The 23,216-nt window shown below is 47.1% G+C and overlaps 1 protein-coding gene and 1 pseudogene across 2 annotated transcripts in view; both read right to left on the reverse strand.

The window, feature by feature from the left end:
• The window catches only part of LOC149439062 (protein DOP1B-like), a 657,792-nt gene that overhangs the window by 165,628 nt on the left and 468,948 nt on the right, over positions 1-23,216 (reverse strand). The window lies entirely within an intron of this gene.
• Positions 2,637-23,216, reverse strand: part of LOC149439064 (palmitoyltransferase ZDHHC23-like) — a 33,589-nt pseudogene continuing 13,009 nt past the window's right edge. The window contains exons 2-5 of the transcript XR_016307871.1: positions 12,728-12,857; positions 12,566-12,615; positions 9,485-9,622; positions 2,637-3,798 (exon numbers count right to left, since the gene is read on the reverse strand). The product of XR_016307871.1 is annotated as a palmitoyltransferase ZDHHC23-like (transcript). The remainder of the gene's footprint in view (positions 3,799-9,484; positions 9,623-12,565; positions 12,616-12,727; positions 12,858-23,216) is intronic.

A 23,216-nucleotide genomic window follows, 5' to 3' on the forward strand; every position in this document is an offset into this window, starting at 1 on the left:
CAATGTCAGGGATCCCGGCCGCTCAGCGTCGCGCGCATATCGCCGACTCTTCCTGGCCGGCGAATACAGAGATCGCGGCGGCGGCCGCGCATGCGCAGTAGCGATCGCGGCCGCACCAATGGAAACTCAGGGCGCCCTATTTAAATCTGCCCTGTGCATTTCCAAAGTGCCGCAAGGTCTTGTTCCTGTTCCTGTGTTCCTGCTAGTACGTTTCCTTGTTGCCAAACTCTGCCTGTTCTGATTACGCTGACCCTCTCCTGCTCTGACCCCGGCTCGTTCCTGACCATCCCTCTGACTGACTCTCTGTACCACGCTGCCCGCTACCTGCTGAACCTGGCTTGTGACCCCGACCATCCTCCGCTTGCTCCCTCTGTACCACGCTGCCCGCACGATACCGACCCGGCTAGTCTGACCTCGCTCACTTCTAGCAGTCGTCCATCCATCCCGCTCGGATCGGGATCTGTCATCCCATCCATCCCGCTCGGATCAGGGTCTGTCATCCCCTTCACAGCAGACTCATCCCGGGCACATACCCTCAGCGGGACCCCTCTGCCACCCCCGGGGGTGCCCAGGGACGCGACCTGGTTCCAGTCTTGCACCAAGTCCATCCCCACCATCAGGGGCTCTGGTGAAAAGGCAGACTGGGACTTAGACTCCGCGTCCTGGGAAACCCCGTGCCGTGGACCACTAGAGATCCCGCTGGGCGGAGCCTGACAGGCGTATGGATTACTACTACTGCTATTCCCATGAATGACGTTTTTCCCATTAGTGATGTTTTCGAGCCGGGACTGTTTCCATACTGCCGGGGATGATACTGCCATCTTGTGCCCAATTAGTACATTGCTGGATGTTCACCATACATGGTGCAGATATGGACCTCCGGAATGTGAGTGCATTTCTTATGTTTTAATGTGCAAATAAAAGTTTTAAAGGCTAAAGCATTATTTTGAGCTTCTGTTTATGAGGATTACGGCTGAGCCTGAGGCGGTCATCTGGAGGGAGCATCTTTTGGAGCTAATTTTCAGTAATTTGATCGTCAGAGTCCATACATTTGGGACCAAAAGTGCAGTTAGACCAAAACATTGTATAATGTGAGGTCACACTGCTGGAGGAGAGCAGATATATGGTGGAGGATTTTTTGCACTGGACTTCTGTGACAGATACACATGGTGGCCGTTATTTCAAGGAGGGGGTCACAGGAGAACACTTTAACCAAATATAGTTTTTGGACAATAATCTTATTAATTTAAAAATGTTTGTGAGTCACTTTATTTCTGTTTTTGACATCACTGTTTTATATATATATATATTTTAGGGATTGTGCATTTTGTTATATGTAGCGTAGCATATTTTCATTGATATTATTTATTATTTAGCCCACTGAGACATGGGATGTGTGCACTAGCGGCTACAGTACTAATATAATATAATACCTATTGATTTGTATTTATATTCACCATAGTAAGCGCTTGAGTTTATTCACATTTTTCATTATCACTAAAGGATTTTACTAAAGTTGGAGTGAAGGGGAATAAAATACAGTGGACTTTTAATGTAAATAGAAGATTTACATAAATAGATCACTCTCCAAATCCCATGAGAACGCTCTCCGGCCTATTGCTAATCACACTCCAAATCCCGTGAGAACACTCTCTGGCCTATTGCTGATCAGTGCAAATCCAATCAAAAGGCTCTCCAGCCTTTTGCTAATCTCTCTCCAGTCCCAAAGTTCCAATGCCCTGGCATCTCCCTTTTGCCGGTCCCAATGGCCTGGCATCTCCCTGTTGCCGGTCCCAACAACCTGGCATCTCCCTCCTGCCGGTCCCAATGGCCCGGCATCTCCTTCCTGCCAGTCCCAACGGCCCAGCATCTCCCTGCTTCCGGTCACAACAGCCCGGCATCTCCCTGCTTCTGGTCGAAACAGTCCAGGATCTCCCTGCTTCCGGTCGCAACAGCTCGGCATCTCCCTGCTTCCAGTCGCAACGACCCGGCATCTCCCTCCTCCCAGTCCCAACGAACCGTCAACTCCCTCCTCCCATTCCCAACGACCCGGCATCGCCCTCTGGCCAGTGCCAGCAGTCCAGCATCTTCCCCTGCCAAGTCCCAACGACCCGGCATATCCCTCCTTCCAGTCCCAATGGTCCGGCATCTCCCCACTTCCAGTCCCAATGGTCCAAGATCTCCCTTATTTCAGTCCTAAGGACCCAGCATCTCCCTCCTCCTAGTTCCAACAGTCCAGAATATTACCCCCTCTTTTGGCGCCAGGACCCCCCACCCTGCCACACCATTCACCATTTGTACCACAGACAGCCATCACTCACTTTGGGGTGTTGAATGGACTATTCTGTGGAACTTTTTCTCTTGAGGACATTGACGGCGCCTGGCGGGTGCTGTGTTGTTTTAAGGACGCTTTATGGTGCGCCAGGAAGCGCCTCATCCACCAGCGGGAGAGGATGTCCATTGAGGACTGTCGCAGACTGATCCTCAGTCTGCTCAGAGACTATACCTTGATGGACTTTAAGGAGGAAGAGGACGTCTGAAGATCTCCCCTTCCCCCTACTCCCCCTTGCGTGTCTTTGTCCCTTCAATAAAGCTTCGGGCCTGTGTTTTCCCCTTTTTTTTCCCCTCCCCCCCACACACCCGATGCTTATTGTAGATTGTAACATTCGGTTTTCGTTTTTGCATGACTTAGTGATATAAGGAAATGTACCGTGTATTAGGATGCTATGGTTTCGGGGTAAGCGGCGTTATGCATGACGTGTTGGTCCGGGGGATTCATCCTCCACGCACATCACGTCAGGCATCATACCGCTGAGCGAATGTATTTATTTCTGAATGTATTTATCGTATGCTTGGAACTGTATTGCAATGTGGTGCGGTGCGTCGCAGTACAGGGTGAGATGTACCCCGATTACAAAGTATCATGTTGTTTTTTATACTTCTGCAATAAAAGTATCTTTTCAATCAAAAATGGTCCGGCATCTCCCCACTTCCAGTCCCAATGGTCCAAGATCTCCCTTTTTTCAGTCCTAAGGACCCAGCATCTCCCTCCTCCTAGTTCCAACAGTCCAGAATATTACCCCCTCTTTTGGCGCCAGGACCCCCCACCCTGCTACACCATTCACCTACCACACACAGTGATGGTCGAGGTGCAAGACACATCTCCCACAGATTCTGCAGTGCCCACTCCATGCTGGTCTCACCACCTGACACACTTTGTACCAGTACTTGTCAGCAGTGAGGAAATCCTTCTCCAGGAGGTCTTCAGAACATCCTCTCCTTGGAGATTCTGTCCCCTCCCCTGCCTGTGAGCCACCATCGAGATCTTTGCTGGCCCTCACCCTGGTTGTGCTTTTTTTTTTTGAGGTAGCCGCGATCCTGCTTGGCTTTGGCCAGGAAGAGGAGAGTCATGAACAAACCACCAATGATGGCAGAAAGGTGACCCCAGCCGATGTGATCTTTCAGGAAGACCTCCCGCAGAAAGTTATAGTACATATATAGTATATATACCCCAGAAAGAAGAGCACCAGACTGAGGAACAGCAGAGTCTTCTCTTTCCGTCGATGCGTCAGCTGGTAATACCAGATCACTAGGACAGGGAAGGAGCTGAGGACCACCACACCCAGGACAATATGCAAGGATGTCACGTACAGAGACACAGGCAACAGGATCAGCAGTGAGAGGATTCCAATGTCTACCTTCTTGGCGGCTCGGATCCAAGGGATGCGGAATCGGTCTGATGCGATCTCGATGACACGTGTCAACACCTCCGGCTTCAGAGACTTGCAGGTGATCCATCTGTGGAAGATGACAAACTGCTAATATTGATTCGTAAGAATGCAAAGCTGGCCACAGACAATACAATCTGATCGTATAATAAACTAACTATATACTCTACATTACAATCTGAATGTATGATCTCCTTTACGTTGACCATACACATTACAATCTGGATTGTGTGGCTGTTGTAGCGAGCGAGCTCGCTCACAGACCTCGTCCAAGTCCTCGCAGTCACACAGACAGGCAGCCGGGTGGCTCCTCTCTCCCTTCTGGTTTATGTATTTGCAGCAGCACAGGACATCATCAGCATTAACCCCAGGTTTGGGGGTCTTCTTCTCCATCCTCACTTCATTTATTATGCCCCCCTCTGCTATAGAGGCCCCAAATGACCATATCTCAGCAGATTGTAGCTGGCGGTGGATGTACACATGGCAGTGGAAGGTGTCCAGCGGAGGAGAAAAGCAGAGACAACAACTGCTATCAATAAATCAAACAAACTTCCGTCCTCCATATTGAGGACAGCTGGCTACCACTCCCTGGTGTCTCCCCATCCCCATATCTGACCCCTCCTTATTCCCCTAAATATCGGGGAACTCCCACCTACCTCCATCCACAGCTATACTACTGTGCATATGTCACCCAATTACTGTGCATCACTCCTGCCAACCTTTGACGCCCACCCCATCCCTGCATCCTCTATATACCCCTTCCTGTCTCTGCATCCTCTAAATACCCCCTCCTGTCAGTGCATCCTCTATATACCCCATAGTGACCCTGCATCCTCCTTAAACCCTGTCCTGACCCTGCATCCTCTATATACCCCCTCCTGTCCCTGCATCCTCTATATACCCCCTCCTGTCCCTGCATCCTCTATATACCCCCTCCTGTCCCTGCATCCTCTATATACCCCATCCTGTCCCTGCATCCTCTATATACCCCCTCCTGACCCTGCATCCTCTATATACCTCCTCCTGACCCTGCATCCTCTATATAACCCCTCCTGTCCCTGCATCCTCTATATAACCCCTCCTGTCCCTGCATCCTCTAGATAACTCTTGATGTCCCTGCATCCTATATATACCCCCTCCTGTCTCTGCATCTTCTATATACCCCCTACTGTCCCTGCATTCGCTATATACCCCCTCCTGTCCCTGCATTCTCTATATACCCCTTCCGGTCCCTGCATCCTCCATATACCCCATCCTGTCCTTGCATCCTCTATATACCACTTCCTGTCCCTGCATCCTCTACATACCCCCTCATGTCCCTGCGTCCTCTATATACCCCTTCATGTCCATGCATCGTCTAAATACCACCTCCTGACCCTGTGTTCCCTATATACCCCCCTCCTGGCTCTGCATCCTCTATATAACTCCTCCTGACCCTGTGTTTCCTATATACCCCCCCCCTCCTGTCCCTGCATCCTCTATATATATCTTGATGTCCTTGCATCCTCTATATACCCCCTCCTGTCCCTGCATTCCCTATATATACCCCCTGCTGTTCCTGTATCCTCTATATACCCCCTCCTGTCCCTGCATCCTCTATATACCCCCTCCTGTCCCTGCATCCTCTATATACTCCCTCCTGAGCCTGCATACTCTACATACCCCCTCCTGACCCTGCATCCTCTACATACCCCTTTCTGTCCCTGCATCCTCTATATACCCCCTCCTGACCCTGGGTTCCCTATGTACTCTCCTCCTGTACCTGCATCCTCTATATACCCATTCCTGTCCCTGCATCCTCTATATATCCCCTCCTGACCCTGGGTTCCCTATGTATCCTCCTCCTGTCCCTGCATCCTTTATATACCCTCTCCTGTCCCTGCATCATCTATATACCCCCTTCTGTCCCTGCATCCTCTATATACCCCTTCCTGTCCCTGCATCCTCTATATATCTCTTGATGTCCTTGCATCCTCTATATACCCCCTCCTGTTTCTGCATCCTCTATATACCCCCTCCTGTTCCTGCATCCTCTATATACCCCCTCCTGTCCCTGCATCCCCTGTATATACCCCGTTGTTCCTACATTCTCTATAAACCCCTTCCTGTCCCTGCATCCTCTATATACCCCCTCCTGTCCCTGCATCCTCTATATACCCCTTCCTGACCCTGCATCCTCTACATACCCCTTTCTGTCCCTGCATCCTCTATATACCCCCTCCTGACCCTGGATTCCCTATGTACCCTCCTCCTGTACCTGCATCCTCTACACACCCCTTCCTGTCCTTGCATCCTCTATATACCCCTTCCTGTCCCTGCATCCTCTATATATCCCCTCCTGACCCTGGGTTCCCTATGTACCCTCCTCCTGTACCTGCATCCTCTATATACGCTTCCTGTCCCTGCATCATCTATATACCCCCTTCTGTCCCTGCATTCTCTATATACCTCTTCCTGTCCCTGCATCCTCTAAATACCCCCTCCTGACCCTGTGTTCCCTATATACCCCCCTCCTGGTTCTGCATCCTCTATATAACCCCTCCTGACCCTGTGTTTCTTATATACCCCCTCCGGTCTCTGCATCCTCTATATACCCCCTCCTTTCCCTGCATCCTCCATATAACCCCTCCTGACCCTGCATCCTAAATATACCCATTCCTGTCCCTGCATCCTCTATATACCCCCTCCTGTCCCTGCATCCTCTATAAAAACCTTCCTTTCCCTGCATCCTCTATATAGACCTTCCTGTCCCTGCATCCTCTATATACCCCTTCCTGTTTCTGCATCCTCTATATACCCTCTCCTGTCCCTGCATCATCTATATACCCCCTTCTGTCCCAGCATCATCTATATACCCCCTTCTGTCCCTGCATCTTCTATATACCCCTTCCTGTCCCTGCATCCTCTAAATACCCCCTCCTGACCCTGTGTTCCCTATATACCCCCCTCCTGGCTCTGCATCCTCTATATAACCCCTCCTGACCCTGTGTTTCCTCTATACCCCCTCCAGTCTCTGCATCCTCTATATACCCCCTCCTTTCCCTGCATCCTCCATATAACCCCTCCTGATCCTGCATCCTAAATATACCCCTTCCTGTCCCTGCATCCTCTATATACCCCCTCCTGTCCCTGCACCCTCTATATAAACCTTCCTGTCCCTTCATCCTCTATATAACCCTTCCTGTTTCTGCATCCTCTATATACCCCCTCCTGACCCTGCATCCTCTATATACCCACTCCTGACCCCGTGTTCCTTATATACCCCGCATCCCCTATATACCTCCTTCTGACACTGCGTTGCCTATATACCCCCTCCTGATCCCTCACCACCTATATACCCCCTCCTGACACAGCATCTTCTATATTTCCGTCTCCTGACCCAGTACCCCCTATATACCCCCCTCCTGAGTCTATGTTCCTTAAATACCCCCTTCCTGGCCTCGTGTCCACTATATAACCCCCTCCTGATTCCACCTTTACCCTTAAAAGCAAAAAATATATATATTTTTGATCTTTTGCTTTAAAAAACAAAAAAATTTTACATTGGCCGGAGACCGGACATGATGTCATGACGTTGCTCTGGTCCTCCAGCAAGATGGTGGTGATCGAAGACCTGCACACTATCGGATTGTTTCTCGGGTTGGACGCAGTTAGCAGTAAGCCCAAGAAACACCGGCGAGGAGCGGGAGGGAGGGATGTCCCCTTTCTTCTCTACAGAAAGCGATCCACCGGTTCAAGAACTGTCAGGACCACTTTCCTCAAAAAGCAAGCCGTCCACCAACAGCCTTCTTCAGTTTTAGTTTGTGAGCTGCTGGAATGAAGGCACACATTGCATTTCCTTGATATGTGTATGTTCTCCTGCCTCACAATGAAATCAACCGACTTCCTGACCGATCTGCCAGGTTACAGGCAACAAATCCATATTCTCACCAGAGATGTGTGTGCTGGCTGTCCCATAGCCATCAATTGAGATGCAGTGACTGCACGGACTCAGCTCCCAACGTGACATCTGTGCGAGTACACGGCCCTATAATTGATTCATTTTTATCATTTTTGTATTTTATAGCTCTGTTATAATATCCATAAATCTACAGATCTGTTATGGTATCCCTAACCCTATATTTATAGATCTGTTATGAAAACACTAACCCTGTGACGGTGCTGACCAATCAACAGCACTCTAGTCCGAACTGTCATACCTGCAAGGAGAGGAAAGAAAGCGATAGAGTTTTCAAATCCCTACCGCTTTCTCTCCTCTCCTACCACGGAGACTAATGCAGGCCATATATGGGTCGAAAATCGGCCGATTTTTCGGCCGAAAATAAAATCGGCCGATTTTCGGATCGTTAGTGGGCTATTTGTTCGGCCGTTTTTCGGTATTTTGGCCGTTTTTTTTAATCGGGAAAGCTGGAAAAAAATCGGCCGATCGGCCGATTTTCGCGGCAATAATGGGCTAATCGGCCGATTTTTTACCGATAAAAAATCTGCGCATGAGCAGTGACCTGCAAGAGGAAGACAAAAAGAAGAAGAGGAAGAAGAAGAGGATGAAGAAGAAGAGGATGATGATGAAGAAGAAGAGGATGATGATGATGAAGAAAAAGAAGAAGAGGATGATGATGAAGAAAAAGAAGAGGATGATGATGAAGAAGAGGAGGATGATGATGAAGAAGAGGAGGATGATGAAGAAGTAGAAGAAGAAGAGGATGATGATGATGAAGAAGTAGAAGAGGATGATGATGACGAAGAAGAAGAAGAAGAGGATGATGATGAAGAAAAAGAAGAAGAGGATGATGATGAAGAAGAGGAAGAGGATGATGAAGAAGTAGAAGAAGAGGATGATGATGATGATGAAGAAGTAGTAGAAGAAGAAGAAGAGGATGATGATGAAGTAGTAGAAGAAGAAGAAGAGGATGATGATGAAGAAGTAGTAGAAGAAGAAGAAGAAGAGGATGATGATGAAGAAGTAGAAGAAGAAGAGGATGATGATGATGAAGAAAAAGAAGAAGAAGAGGAGGATGATGATGAAGAAGAAGAGGATGATGATGAAGAAGGAGAAGAAGAAGGATGAAAAATAAAAGGAATTCCAGTCCGGCAAAAAGTGTCTCTGCAGAGAGCTCCGCTATTTCTTTGACAGTTCTTTGACATTTACAGAGGTTGCAACAATGTATCTATTTGTTTCCGAATAAAAACATCTGTATCCTAAATGGATACAAATAGATACATTGTTGCAACCTCTGTAAATGTCAAGGAACTGTCAAAGAAATAGCAGAGCTCTCTGCAGGGACACTTTTTGCCGGCTGTAGACAGGATGAAAATCGGCCGATTTTTTTGTACCATTGATGGTAACGTCGGCCGCTTGAACGACCGATTTTTCGTTTTTTAAAAGAAAAATCTGCCGTTTTTCGACCCATCTATGGCCTGCATAAGACTATCCCTGCAGGGATGTTTCCCGCACTGCTCCTGTGTGAATTCGGACTATGACCAGCCTGGGTTCACACTGGAGCAGTGGGGAAACCATATGAGATCTGAAAAGGAATCACATTCCCGTTCAAATCTCGGCGGTGCAATTTGTGTTCATTAACTCAAATTGCACCGCAAAGTATTGGGAGTATTTTCATGAGTACGAGTACTCGTGAAAATACTTGGCTTCAGTTCATCCCCAAATACTTTAGATTGCTGTTTTTTTACCCAAGAAATTCACCAGTGGGGTTAAGAGATTAATATGTTCTTTCAATTGGTTGTCTTCATGTCTTTACCTGCATATCCTGCCATCACACCAGCCATACCCACTGCACATGTCTGGACACTGCTGTCCAATGTAGATATTGTCCATAGCCTACTTGTCTTCAGTTGTAGAATATCTTCGGCTCCAGAGGAAGCGGGTTACACTAGACCTTCAGACAAAAGTCAACTTTACGAATTATAAACAAATCATATGCAGTTTGTCATCAAAACAATCTATACAACAGTTTGCATTACAAAATATTTTAATAGCATACAGTCTGTCCAAAAGACAAAGCTGTGTACAATATCATACTCAGACATTGCACAATACCCATTTCACAATAAAATGAAAGCATAAAAAATGATGCACCGCTAGGAAATGGAAAGTTTGTTAATAGTTAAGCACAAGTGCACTTCCATTGCTTTTCACTTTTCTATCCTCTGTAACCCCCTTGTCTGTTACAGGCAGTCCTCCCATACTGGGCCCGGTTACATTGGGTCAGGTGGGGAACTGCCTGTGGCTCTCCTCTCTCCCTGGAGTTCAGATTGTCCCCTGGGACTTTGGGATATCTCCTCCCCGTTGCACAGTGCAGAGCATCATGTGGCTGGATGCCAGGGGGCACTTAGCAGCTTCTCCCCAGGCAGAGGTGGGGGGCATGCTGGGGTGTGGGCAGCACCTCCTCTCCTTCTACAGTTAGCCGCTTCACTCTGGCTAATCTTGCAGATGAAGAGGGGCAGGGGGAGCAGAGATGGCTGCCCTGAGTTTCCATCTCCAGCTGCGCAGTAAGTAGCTGATGGGAAGAGGCTCCCCCAATAGGAATTCCATCCATCTAAACAGCTCCAGGGCCCTTGCCCTATCTCTTACACTGCACACAGACAGCTGGGGAACTTCCCTTCCATCATCATATGAGCTAAGTACCCTTCACTGATTTCCCTGCCACGACATACTGTTCACTGAATGCCCTGCCACTACATACTGTTCACTGAATGCCCTGCCACTACATACTGTTCACTGAATGCCCTGCCACTACATACTGTTCACTGAATGCCTTGCCACTACATACTGTTCACTGACTGCCCTTCCACTACATACTGTTCACTGACTGTCCTGATACTACATACTGTTCACTGACTGCCCTGCCAATTTATACTGCCCTATCCCAACACTACATACTGCCCACTGACTGCCCTGTTACTTTATTCTCCCCTATCCTGCAATGCATACTGATCACTGACTGCCCTGCAACTACATACTGCTCACTGACTGCCCTGATACTTCATACTGCCCTATCCTGCCACTACAAACTGCTTAATGATTGCCCTGCTTCTACATACTGCTCACTGATTGCCCTGCCACTACATACTGCTCATTGACTGCCCTGTTACTTTATACTGCCCTATCCTGCCACTACATACTGCTCCCTGGCTGTCTTGGCACTACATACTGCTCACTGGTTGGCCTGCAACTACATACTGCTCACTGACTGCCCTGCTACTTTATACTGCCCTATCCTGCCACTACATACCACTCAATGACGGCCCTGCTACCTTACACTGCTCTATCCTGCCACTACATACCGTGCACTGACTGCCCTGCCACTACATATTGCTTACTGATTGCCCTTCCACTACATATTGCTCAATGATTGCCTTGCCACAACATACTGCGCACTGACTGCCCTGCTACTTTATACTGCCCTATCCTGCCACTACATACTGCTCACTGGTTGCCATGCCACTACATACTGCTCACTGGTGGCTCCACCACTACATACTGCCCACTGACTGCCCTGCTACTTTATACTGTCCTATCCTGCCACTACATACTGCTCACTGACTTCGCTGGTGGATTTACTAAAGGCAAATAGACTGTGCACTTTGCAAGTGCAGTTGCACTCATTTTCCTCAGAGCTCAGTGAAAACTCTTCTTATTTTCATCGTCCAATCATATGCAAGCAAAAATGCTGTTTATTTTCATTGCACCTGATTGGGTATTCTTTTCAAAGTGAAGCTTTACCACATTTACATTTACTAAAGAAAATGAGTGCAACTGCTTGTACAAAGGGCACAGTCTATTTGCCTTTAGTAAACTGACTGACCTGCCACTACATACTGCTTAAGGCGTCCTACACATCCCTACTGCTACATCCCATGCACTCCAGGGATCTGCACCTCCCCATGATTTCTACTGGCAGCCCTATGTGTATATACAGTATGTGTCACATAGAAACACATCTGAGTGGAGTAAGACTTAAAAGGTATCAAAGAAGGATGGATTCTGTTCATCTCAATTTTCACAGACAAAAAAAAAAAATGCAAAGATGGCAATTACTGAACAAAGATTGACTGGACTCCCCTTTTAGATTTACATACACAGTGCTTACAATCTGCTGCTTCGGGCAGCTAAAATTAAGTTTTACACCAACAGGGTCTATGAAATCCTCTGTTAGTTCAGGTGCCATTGCAGCAATGTCCTGCTCTTCAAAGAAAAATTCAGAACTTACTGCATTTATGATCGATTTTATTTTAGCGGATGTAATTTGTCTTGTGATATAAAGAAATCATTTGAAATACAGGGTACACACCGATTCCCAGAGCATTCTGGGTTTTATGAAGAAAAACAGAAGTTGTTTCTTTTCAGACTCCATGTCTGTGAATAAAACCTGTTATGAAGTGTGAGGAGGGGGAGGGGGCATGAGGGGATCAGTCTCTGCTCTGACTCATTTCAATTGTGAGTGTAAATTTCGGTAGGAGCTAATGAGCTCTGTAAACAACATTTTACAACAAAGAAGATCGGGAGACACCAGGACACATGGGAAAACAGCTCAGCTTACTTGATGCATATGACAAAGTGAAATATTCATATGCAATATTTATTATTCACCAGACAAAGAAAATATCATTTTAAGAGAGAGTAATTGAAAGAAAAAAATTTAAGAGCTAAAAGTACTTAAACTGATAAGGTATTCAAAATAGTGGGAGTGGATTTGTTCTGACGAGGGTAAGTAGAAAAAAAATACAAAGATACAAAAAAAAAAAAGAAATCTATATAGAAGAGGAAAAGCAGTTAGTAAGATGAAGTAGTATGTACTGCTCCTTATGTGCAAACCCACCAGGTCTTTGTGGTAGAGGAAATGTGGTCCTTCTCCAGTGACTGAGCTCTCTGGAATGACAGATGATTGCAGAAGTGAACTTCTGGCAACTTGGCAGACATTCCTAAGAAGGAAGATCAAATATTAAAAAAATAATTGACATTTTTTTTCTTTTCTTCATACCTGCTGGATCCGATTATAAAGAGGTGAAATGAAACATGGCCTCTATCATTCTGACCCCGTTTGGCTAGTGCTGCGACTCCCTTGTATCTTGCCTGTTATTATCTGACACTGTGATCTGAATTATCACCTCCTAGAAACAAAACATTTAAGGAGTCAGGAGATGAGAGTAACAATGAAGCCACTTTATGTTTTTAATGTATTACACGTATGTCAGAGCAATACAGCTTATTCCCAAATGGGAAGTGCTACTGCTTCTGGGGTACTTTTCAATACTCCTCCATGGCTTGTTTGCACGTTTACGCATTTGATGCATTTCATTTGGTCTATCAATGTGAAAACAGTGAACACCCAATCACATTAAATTATAAGCATCATTATTACCAAAATTCACAAGGGACCAGATTTCCAGAGCAGAGCTCACCTGTCAGGAAGGTGCTCGCCATAGTGCACAGCGGCGCAGGCGCAGATGTGCGAGGGCCTGTTCTGCTACACAGTCGTGTGCATTTGTGACCGCGCGTACGCACACGCGGCAGCCTGCTGCTAATGTTGGCGTCAATCAGACTATTTAAACCCAGCAGCACTATTAGCCTGTGCTGTCTGATCTTCAGCTCCCCCTCCTGTATTCTTGTTCCTGTGAGTGATTACCTGTGATTGACCCCAGCTTGTTTCTTGGACTCCGCCTCTGCCTTCTGACTCTGATCTGCTCCCACCATCGCTGACCCTGGCTTGTGACCAGACTATTCTTCTGCCTACCGTTCATGCCTGATCCGCTCATCTGTTACCGACCCGGCTTGTCTGACCCTTCATACAGCCTGCTTCACTGCCTGCCTGCCCTGTTACTAGCTGGTCCAGCCATCCCATCTGTCAGCAAAGTGCCAGCGATTCCCAAACAGACTACAGGACTGACCAGGCACTCATACCCCGCCGTGCTCTTGTGGTTGCTGTTCCACCTCAGTGGCCCTCGAGCCGGAGCTGTACGAAAGGCCTTCCTCTGCCATCAGGCTCACAAGTAAGGTACGTGACAGTATCAGACAGCCATCTCTGAGCCTGCAAGAGGAACCTCTCCTATGGATGAGATCTGCCAGCACCTCGCCATCCTGACTCAAGCTGTCACATCTCTGCAGGAAGGCTACGTCCACCTGGAAGAACATGTGCAATCCCTGGCTATACCAACCAATTCTGCTACAACGTCTGCTTCTTCACCTGAAACAGCACCAACAGAGACTGCTAATGTACCCAGAATAATGATGTTCCCTCCTGAACCCAGGGTTCCCACACCAGAAAAGTTTTCAGGGGATCGAAGTAAATTCAGAGCATTTCATAACACATATCAGTTATACTTCTACCTGCAGCCACAAACTTTTTCTTTGAAGTCCACAAAAGTAGGTTTTATCATATCTTTACTCCAGGGTGAACCTCACATTTGGGCCCATTAGTTGCTAGAGGAAAAGAATGCACAGCTTCACACTATGTCATCCTTCTTCGAGGCAATGGCCCAGTTGTATGATGATCCTCAATGAACTGTTACTGCAGAAGCTGCACCTTATGCGCTCCAGCAAGGCCACAGAGTGGCTGAGGACTATGTTACGGACTTCAGACGCTGGAGCGCAGATACTCTTTGGAACGACGCAACCCTGCGTTTCCAATTCCGCCTTGGCCTCTCAGAAGCCTTAAAGGATGAGTCAGCCAGAGTTGGAGTACCTGATACATTGGAGGCCCTGATCTCATTAACTATACAGACTCCGTGAGTGCAGACTGGAACAAACTACTATGATGTCTAAATCTCCGACTTCTACCCATTCTGTTCCGGTTGTTCCTAAGGCTTCCATATTTAAAATACCAGAAGCAACGCAGCTGGGATTGATGCGTCCCTCTCTGTCATCTGAAGAACGTCTTCATCGCAAAACAATCTCTGCATGTACTGTGGGAAGTCTGGCCATTACGTACGCACATGCCCTGCAAAGTTACGCAAGTGCCTGTCTACCTCTTGTGCCAACCAGCCGCTCCTCACCTCCAGCGCAACTCACCTAACTCTCCCAATCTCGTTTCAACTCTCAGGAGGTGTAGTTTCAGTGACTGCTGTTATTTACTCTGGGGCCTGCAGTAGCTTTATTGACCTGGCCTTTGCAGCACAGCAGCATATTCCACTACAGCCAAAGACTCGAGGACGTTCGGTACACCAAGCCGATGGTGTTTGCATTAACTCAGGACTGGTAACTCAAGAGACGCCATTATTACTTGTTGTCACCCCTACCAAACACAAGGAACTGTTAAGTCTGGATGCTATTTCTTCCCCCCTGTTCCCTGTCATTCTGGGGCTACCATGGCTGCAGGCGCATAATCCACAAATTGATTGGATCTCCGAAAGCATTATGTTCCAATCAACTTACTGCCAAGAACACTGTCTAGCCGAGCCCCTTACTCCGCAAGTGACCCTCTTTTGCATGGACTCTGATGAGACATATCAGATGGTGCCTGAAGCCTACCGGGAATACCTGGATGTGTTCAGTAAAAGAAGTGCAGACATCCTTCCTCCACATCGTCCTTACAATTGCCTGATTAAATTTCTTCCTGGGGCCGAGATTCCTTTCGGGCGGATCTTTCCTCTTTCCGAACGTGAGCTGGAGACCTTAAAAGACTATGTTGATGAAAACCTAAAGAAAGGCTTTATTAGTCCATCCACTTCCCCAGCAGGAGCAGGAATCTTCTTTGTGGAAAAGGAGGATCATTCCTTTCGGCCATGTGTGAACTACCGGAGCTCAATAAAATCACTAGGAAAAACTGTTATCCTCTTCCCCTGGTACCAGAACTCTTTCAGAGACTCAGATCTGCAACCATTTTCACCAAATTGGATCTGTAGGGAGCATACAACTTGATACATATTAGAGAAGGGGATGAGTGGAAATCTGCCTTTCGCACCAGGTGCGGCCACTTTGAGTATTTGTTCATGCCCTTTGGCCTTTGCAATGCCCCTGCTACGTTCCAGCACTTCATCGATATCTTTAGGGACATTCTGGACATTTTTGTAATAGTGTACCTAGATGATATCTTGATCTTCTCTATATCCCTTGACTCACATCGGGGCATGTCAAGAGCGTTCTCTGCCGGCTCCAACAACATGGACTATATGCTAAACCAGAGAAATGCTAATTTGAGCGGCAGAGCATTCAATTCCTGGGTTAAGTCATTTCTACAGAAGGGATTAGAATGGACCCACAGAAGGTCTCTGTCATTCTGTATTGGTCTTCACCCGCAGACAAAAAGGGGGTGCAGCACTTTGTGGGGTTTCCAAACTTCTACAGGAGATTCATCAGGGGTTTTCTGCTATAATTTCCCCCATTACACAGCTGATCAAGCAAGGTACTTGATTCTGTTGGACTCCTGAAGCACAAGTTGCCTTTGAAACCCTAAAAGGACTGTTTACCTCAGTCCTTATTCAAAGTCACCCGGATCCCACTCTTCCTTACATCCTGGAGGTAGATGCTTCAGAGACTGCAGTATTATTATTATTATACAGGATTTATATAGTTCCAACAGTTTGCTCAGCGCTTTACAATATAACGGGAGACAATACAGCAACAATACAGTTCAATACAAGAGGGAAAGGAGGGCTCTGCTCCTTGGAGCTTACAATCTAGGAGGAGCTGTGGTTTCTCAGCGGCAGGGGCTTAAGGACTTGGTTCACCCAGTGGCATTCTTTTCCCATAAACTCACACAAGCAGAAAATAAATATGATGTGGGGGACCGGGAGCTTCTTGCCATCGAAGCTGCCCTTGAGGAGTGGAGATATTTGCTTGAGGGGGAGGCACATCCAATACTCATCTACACTGATCATAAAAACCTTAAATATCTAAGGACTGCCAAATGTTTGAAGCCAAGCCAAGCTAGATGGGCATTATTCTTTTCAAGATTTGAATTCCATATTACCTACAGGCCTAGATCAAAGAATGTTAAGCCGGATGCCCTTTCTCACATGTTTGAGGATTCCAAGGAATCATCAATGCCTGATACTATTCTGTCTGTTGGCAACTTCCTGTTACTGCAAACTGATCTTTTATCTAGAAATAAGCAAGCTTCCGTGAATACTCCCAGCCCTCCTGGAGTCACCTTGGTGGCTAAGGAAGGGATGTTGTGGAAGGAAGATAACATTTTTGTGCCAGAAGAGATTCAAGTAGCTGGGTAGTTCTGGGGCTTTGTCACGACCATCCCCTGGCAGGCCACTTTTGGATCCACAAGACCCTTGATCTGGTACAACACATGTTCTGGTGGCCAAATCTGGAAAAGAGCTATAAAGAGTATGTCAATTCTTGTGCCACCTGTACCTGAAACAAGTGTGCCAGGAGTCGAGCCTGGCGCCTACTGTGACCCTTGCCAGTTCCGGATAGACCTAGGAAAGGAAATTTCAAATCCATTCAGGAAAGAAAAACTTTTGAACTAAGAATGATAATTCTATTTGATAAAAGAGATAACGGCCTTAATTTGGACATGGGATTCCTCAATCATTATCCGACAGTTTTATGACTATTAGCTGAAGCATGACTCCCTCTGTGTGAGTGTAGTGTCCCCCCCTCCCGCTTTGGCTGTATCTTATCTCTAGCCTCTCTTTTTTTTTTTTTCTTCATCTCTTCTAACATTCTGCTGAAATTTTGTGATTTGTATAGTACTGCTTGGACTTTGAAGAAGAGGACACACCCCGAAAGCTTGTCCTCAAAATTGTATGTTAGTGCAAATAAAAAAAGTATCACGGACAGTACTCAATTGTTTCTATATCAGAAAAAGAACAGGAATATAATCACCCAGACAGCTCCCACTACAAATGTATTTCTGGAATCAAAATCACAAAAAATAAATATTTTCCCTTCAGTTAGACGTTAATCCTCCCTGGTCCTGCCTGCTTCTGTTCTGGAGAAGGTGAGCTGAGCTAGAAATCCCCTTCCTCCCCAGGGGTAGAAATGTCCCCCATCCCTGCCCCTCTCCGGGGGTAGAAGTGTCCCCCTCCCTTCCAGGGTAGAAATGTCCCCCTTCCCTGCCCCCTCCGGAGTAGAAGTGTCCCCCTCCCTTCCGGGGTATAAATGTCCTCCTCCCCTAACTCCCTCCAAAGTAGAAATGTCCCTCTCCCCTCTGAGGTAGAAGTGTTCCCCTTCCCTCCGGGGTAGAAATATCACCTTCCCCTCCCCCCTCCGGGATAGAAGTGTCCCCCTCTGGAGTAGAAATGCCCCCCTCCACTTCCCCCCTCTGAGGTAGAAATGTCACCCTCCCTTCCCCCCTCCAAGGTACAAATGTTTCTCTCGCCTCCCCCCTCCTAGGTAGAAATGTCCCCCTCTCCCACCTGATCTCTGTATTTAAAACCCTAGAAATCCACCATATTGATTACCCAGAGCTGTGGTCACATGTCCCTGCCAGCCCCTCCTCTCCTCTTCTGTTTATTTCTGGGAGGGTCCTTCCTCAAGTGCCCAAATCACTGCCTGTCAGATAAGGAAACTTGCAATTGGATGGCAGCGAAAGGGTCCTGTCAGGAGAGGGAAAAAGATGACCTTATCAGATGGGGATGGAATGGGAGCAATGCTGTATTTGGTGCCCCGTGTACTGGAACTGGTGGCAGGGAGGGGCCTGAACTGGGGGGACAAAGGGGGGTAAAGATATATATATATATATATATATCTGCATCAGGTATGGGGGTATTGGAGACTAGGGGGATGGGGGGGAGGTAAAAGTTCCCTGTACAGTGGGGATTAACCCCTTCTCTACCACAGACAAGTTATCATTTCTGGATAAAAAAAAAATCCCCCTAAACCATCTTGAGACCAGAGGGCCTGTAATATAGAATGGGGGCGGAGTCATTTACAGGTCACATGATGTCTGCACAGCTTTTCATCAGATTATCTCACACACACCTTATCCTACACACTTCCGTATAGAAGAAGATCCATCAGTACATAGGAAATAGAGAGCACACAGCTCAGAGCTGTACACTGACCACAGGTGGAGGAAAATGAGGACCGATCTACACAGAGAATGACACGCATCCTTCCTCATCACATCATACAATCCTCCAATCATAACCCTCCTCCATACATCCCATAATAATCCTCCAATCATAATCCTCCTCCATGTATCCCATAATAATCCTCCAATCATTATCCTCCAATAATAATCCTCCATACACATCCTCTATGAATGGTCCTGTAATTTATTTATCATGAAATTATTTCTTCTTCATTTCTCATTTTCCTGCCTCCCTGTAATGTCCTCTGTGAACTCCCAACCCTCTCCTTTCCCTCTCACTTCCATCTGTGTGGAACAAGCAGAGCAGTGCTGTATGTACTCTGCCCATTCCATAGTCCCACAGTCCATCTCGGCAGCCAGCAGGAGAGGGCTTCTACACTCCTCCATACAGGAGACCATGGAGATGGAAGGTAGTCACCCTCTAACAGGAAGTCTGACCACAGAAGGAAAAACCAAAGTAATTGGTAGATTTGGAGGCTGAGAGTCATAGAAGGACGTTTCTGGGTTATCACTATACTGAGCACTGGAAGAGAATTTGCATCTTATAATCTTGAGTTTAGTGTCACTTTACCATTCAATAGTGACTCCATTAAAGGGTTGGCGGACTCAGAGTCCAGGGATGGATGGTGACACCTCAGAGTCCAGGGTTGGGTGGGGACACCTCAGAGTCCAGGGCTGGGTGGTGACACCTCAAAGTCCAGGGTTGGCAGTGACACCTCAAAGTCCAGGGTTGGCGGCGGCGACACCTCAGAGTCCAGGGTTGGCGGTGACACATTAGAGTCCAGGTTTGGGTGGTGGCACCTCACATTCCAAGGTTGGTGTTGACACCTCCCATGTCTGGTGTTGACACCTCCCATGTCTGGTACAATCACTGCACACATACACACCTTACATGTGCGTTTACATTTGCAGGGTGATGGGAGAGCTTTTAAAAATTGTTTTATTTTTGTAAATTTTAGTTTAGTTTAAATTTTATAACAATTTTTTATGTTAACTTTATTGTTATGACAAGTAGGCTGATACGCCTCCTATGTAATGGCATTGGCAGGTGACACGTCCCTTAAGTAATGGGATTGGTAGGTGACACACCTACTATGTGATGGCATTGGCAGGTGACAGACCTCCTATGTGATGGCATTGGCAAGTGGCACGTCCCCTATGTGATGGCATTGGCAGGTGACAGACCTCCTATGTGATGGCATTGGCAGGTGACACGTCCCCTATGTCATGGAATTGGCAGGAGACACACCTATGTGATGGCATTGGCAGGTGACATGCCCCCTACGTGATGGCATTGGCAGGTGACACACCTTCTATGTGATGCCATTGGCAGTTGACACACCCCCTATGTGATGGCATTGGCAGGTGACACGTCCCATAAGTCATGGAATTGGCAGGTGACACACCTACTATGTGATGGCATTGGCAGGTGACACGTCCCCTATGTCATGGGATTGGCAGGTGACACACCTACTATGTGATGGCATTGGCAGGTGACACGTCCCCTATGTCATGGAATTGGCAGGTGACACACCTATGTGATGGCATTGGCAGGTGACATGCCCCCTACGTGATGGCATTGGCAGGTGACACACCTTCTATGTGATGCCATTGGCAGTTGACACACCCCCTATGTGATGGCATTGGCAGGTGAAACACCTCCTATGTGATGGCATTGGCAGGTGACACGCCCCCTATGTGATGACATTGGCAGGTGACACACCTCCTATGTGATGGCACTGGCAGATGACACGCCCCCTATGTGATGGCATTGACAGGTGACAGGTCCTCTTTTGCCATTCTGGGTTTATAGCTCTTTGGGTCATTCTTCCAGCCATGATCTTCTTTTCACCCCTTGAATAGCAGACGGGTATAACCATACCTTGGTATACAGGGGGTGATGGAAGCAGGCATGGTGCCCCCTCCTGTACGGAGCTCCTGTGTTCTCACACTGTGCTCTTCATTTTTACTATAACACCAAATTACTTCCAGACACAACGCAGAGGAATCAGTTCTGTTGTGAAAGCCAAAAACCTCTATAGAAACAAAAACATGGAATGCAGGAAGTGGTGTCACTGATCCCTCACAGCCATCACCTGCTAAGCTCCTCCTACTATACATCTGTCTTTCCAATGTCTCTGCCGTGTATCTAAATCCAACATTTTCATGGTGTCATACAATCTGTCCAATCACAGGGATACATGGATTACTATCTAAAAATAATTGTTCTTTTCCCATTGCTTAGGACAGGGGTCTCCAAACTGGCATCCCCAGGCCACATCCAACCCACTACAGGATTTTATGGGTCCCACAGCTGACGGGGACCCTGATTATAAGGAGGACTCTGGAGGGTAACCCTGATTTAAGGGGGACTCTGAAGGGGACCCTGATTTAAGGGGGATAATGAAGAGGACCCTGAAATAAGGAGGACTCTGATGGGGACCCTGATATAAGAAGGACTCTGATGGTTACCTTGATAAAAGGAGGACTATGAAGGAGACCCTGATATAAGGAGGAGTCTGATGGGAACCTTGATATAAGGAGGACTCTGAAGGGGACCTTAACTTAAGGGGGACTCTGAAGGGGACCTTGATATAAGGGGGACTCTGATGGGGACCCTGATATAAGGGGGACTCTGATGGGGACCCTGATATAAGGGGGACTCTGTTGGGGCCCCTGATATAAGAGGGACTCTGAAGGGGACCTTGGCTTGAGGGGGACTCTGATGGGGACCCTAACTTGAGGGGGACTCTGATGGGGACCCTGACATATGGAAGACTGATGGGGACCCGGACATAAGGGAGACTGATGTAAATTCTCTCTCATTTCTTCTTACTCCAGCTGCTTCCAGAAAAGATCCGAGTAAAACACATTCATTCCATTATTCATTCATTTATAAAACTGATTTTCAGCCCACAAATATTTGTAGATGATATGATGGGGCCCACATAATGAAAATTTTGGGGGCCCCGGCCACATAGAACAGTTTTTTCTGATACAGAACAATTTCTTCTTATATTTTAGGCTTTTAATATGTCTTTATTCATATACAATAGGAAAACCAGACATCGGAGGTTGGAGGTCAGACATTGGACGTCAGACTTTGGAGGTCACACTGTGAAGGTCAGACATTGGAGGTCAAAGGTCAGACATTGGACATCGGAGGTCACACTGTGGAGGTCAGACATTGGAGGTCAAAGGTCAGACATTGGATGTCAGACTTTGGAGGTTACACTGTGAAGGTCAGACATTGGAGGTCAGAGGTCAGGCACTGAGGTCACACTGAAGATAACACATTGGAGGACAAAGGTCAGACATTGGAGGTGAGCCATTCACAGACTGTTCATCATTTGTACATATCTGGGACAGGTCATCCAAGTACTGCGGCGTTCCTATTGGTCACTCAGAATCTGGTGGCGGTATATAGCGGCTGGACTGTGGATACAGCATGGAGCCCATTTACCTGCACACGTCATGGGACATTACTGCCTCATATATAGGACTATCAGCTCAGTTCCTGAGGCAGCTCCTCAGCTGTGGACTCTGACATCTATACACTGATATGTGAATACAGAGGGACACAGGACGACTCCTATACTGGCATTGCCTCTCCCGGCATTTCATTGTGGATAATTGTATATGATGTATAGAGTACACCTGGCTGCACCCCACTGTGGACTGTCAGATTTAGTACACGCCTGCTGTCGGCGGTCTACCTGCAGGAATATGTGCTACACAGAGGACATCCCGCCTACCATCCAGCTGATTCCTGCTGCTATCAATCACAGCCAGTAAGCCAATGAGAGGAGAGCAGGGGGTGGGGCTGAGCAGCACTCTGTGTGTGAATAGACAATGTCCAGTCACAGAAGCACGGCTTGGGAGTGAGCCTGCTCGCGTGCCCCCATAGCAAGAAGCTTGCTAGTGGAGAAACTCAGCTGGGAGAGGAGCCAGGACTGCCAGTGGGTGACCCAAAAAGAAGAGGATCGGGGCCGCTCTGTGCAAAACCATTGCAGAACAGGTAAGCATGACATGTTTGTTATTTTTTGCTGAACCTATAATATCACTTTAAAGCAAAATTACATCCAAAATCAAACATTTATTATAATGCAGCTTACCAATCCTTAGATGTGGCGGGAGCATTAGTTTTTTTCTAAGCTTACTTTCTTCTATTTTCACCTGGTGATCCAGCCTGTAAATCTGTTGTTCTTCAAAAGCATAAGCTCTCCTACAGAATGTATCGGTTTATATTGATGAGACAAACCATTTCCCACTGACTTACAATGATCAGCTAAACTAACTGATTATAAAGTGTGAGCTGGAGTTTGGCTTCAATTTGTTGGTGTATCTAAATCTGCTAGTCCATCTAACACTCCCCTCCCACCAGACAGACAATACTGCTGTCCAAAAGTGCCCCCTGTGCTCCTTCCTTCAGAGTGGGGATGCTCTAATACAGGAGGGGTGTTACTAGCCAAATCATCAAGTG

This window comes from Staurois parvus, unplaced genomic scaffold, assembly GCF_062004578.1.
Source record: "Staurois parvus isolate SC_StPar_1 unplaced genomic scaffold, SC_StPar_1.0 ptg001162l, whole genome shotgun sequence".
In the NCBI taxonomy this organism is placed as follows: Eukaryota; Metazoa; Chordata; class Amphibia; order Anura; family Ranidae; genus Staurois; species Staurois parvus.